A 2,094-nucleotide genomic window follows, 5' to 3' on the forward strand; every position below is an offset into this window, starting at 1 on the left:
AGAGTTCACATTAGGACACTCCAGGATTAAAAAAAAAAAAAAAAAAAAGCAAGCAATTCTGTGTTTTTGTTTTGTTTTAATATCCACGTGAAATTTGTAAAAAAAAAAAATCGGGGTATTCTGTTAGTAATAAGATTTGGATAATACCAGAGGAGAACTGGAGTATTTAAACACTGCAGCCGTGTCCACACAAGTGACCACATGTCTCCTGCAGCATCTCAAAAAGCAGCTTGAGATGCTACAGGAGGCACACCATGAACAAAAATGTTCCCCACACTGCAAATATGCAGCATGGACTTTAAGTTTGATATCGGGGGACTCCAGTATCGAGAAAAACATGCCAGGAAAAAAGAAAGCAGCATGGAGGCTGCCCCTCCCGAAGCAAGTGGAGGCTGGATCCTCCAAAGAGATATTCTAGCACCCAGCCAGAGCACTTCTGCCTGTCACATGACCCTACTGCTCCAGCATGCTGCCTCAGTGTGCAGGAGAAAATAGAAGCAGGGCAAGGCTGGCAGCAGTGACTCAGAGCTGGCTGGCTGGGACCCAGGCTTTGTCCCTGGTAAGAAGGCATTGGTGGGGGGGAAAAAAAAAGAAGGGACTCCACGGGAGTCCCCTACCCACCACTATGCACAGCCCCGACCACTGGCAGCAGCAGCAGGCCATCAGGGCACTCACAGCCAGCTGCAGGAAGAGCTCCCCTGGGGTTACATGTGGCATACCAAGCCAGCCTGGTCCACTGGCACATCTTCAGTCAGGACTGCACTGGCTCCTGCTGCCACCCAGGGTTCCTGGAACTGCAGGCAGTCACATGCCATTGGGCTGGGCTGGCTCCTGCCTCCATGTGGAGCCAGCCCAGCCCAATGACACATGGCTCCTCACTGCAGCGCAGGAGCCCTGGGTTGCGGCAGAAGCAAGTGTAGTCTTGTGCAAGACTTCGCCACCTGTCCACCATGGTATCTAGGCTCCAGCAAACCAGGCTCGCTCCATGTGCCACGTGTAGTCTCCAGGTCCCGGGAAGCACCATGCCTACAGTGGGCATGCTGCACAGTCTCCACCACCATTGACAGCATTTGGGGGGGGCACAGAAGAGAGGAGGGAATGGAGCATGCATGTGGCATCCTGCCTCCACACAATCCACCCACAAGCCCCATATGCATCCTCCCACACCCTTCCCCCAACCTCCCAAATCTCACACCCTGCATGCCCAGCTGCTAGATGGGACAGGTCCTGCTGGCCAGAGCCATCACCATAACCCCGTAGGCAGCAGGAGAGATAGAGGGGGAGGGAGAGCTCTGGGTAGGAGAGGCTGCCTGAGGCAGGCTTGGCTCCACTAGCCTTGGGGGGGGTCCTCCTCCCCACCCCCCCCAAACTCCCCACACTGCACAGTATTCAGAGACAGCAGCAGTAGCCCCCAGCACTGGGCCCTCAGCGCACTCAGTCTGCTGCAGGGAGAGCCTTGCAGCAGCGTCACCCGAGTCCCGGAGACTATGTGGCACAAAGAACCAGCTTGGAAGGGAAGAGGCTTGCCCAGCTCAATCCCTGAACCCCAGTCAAGGGCTTCCCAGGAAGGGCACTATAAGAGCAGAACAGTAAGGGACTGCGCTGCTCATAGCCACAAAGCAGCAGGTAGGACAGCTGCAGTTAGACCTATGTCCTGGTGCTGGAAAAGAGCTGCTGCCAGGAGGCAGTGAGTGGCAGGCAGGCAGGCGCTAGGCACCAGCGTATCAGTGCTGCTCAGCACCACAAAGCAGCTGTGGGTCCAGCTGCAGCTGTCCCTACATCCAGGTGAGCAAAGAGGCAACTTTGATTTTTCTATGATAAAAACACAAAAACAAAACCAGGAGCAAATACCAAAGTGTATAGATATTTAGAATTTATTTTATGATGATGATGATGATGATGATGATGATAAAAAGGCACTGGTAGGCTTCCAAATTACTTTAAAATTTAAATACAATCAATAAAACATCAACAACATCTTAAGGGAAAGCCAGCACGGGTTTGTTGCAGGTAGGTCTTGCTTGACCAATCTCATTTCCTTCTACGACCAGGTGACCTATCACCTGGACAAGGGAGAAGAGATTGATGTCATAT

At 52.6% G+C, this 2,094-nt stretch overlaps 1 protein-coding gene across 4 annotated transcripts in view; it reads right to left on the minus strand.

Moving 5' to 3' along the window:
• Positions 1 to 2,094, minus strand: part of CHCHD7 (coiled-coil-helix-coiled-coil-helix domain containing 7) — a 6,231-nt gene that overhangs the window by 832 nt on the left and 3,305 nt on the right. The window lies entirely within an intron of this gene.

Source organism: Alligator sinensis, unplaced genomic scaffold, assembly GCF_000455745.1.
Source record: "Alligator sinensis unplaced genomic scaffold, ASM45574v1 scaffold999_1, whole genome shotgun sequence".
Taxonomy (NCBI): Eukaryota; Metazoa; Chordata; order Crocodylia; family Alligatoridae; genus Alligator; species Alligator sinensis.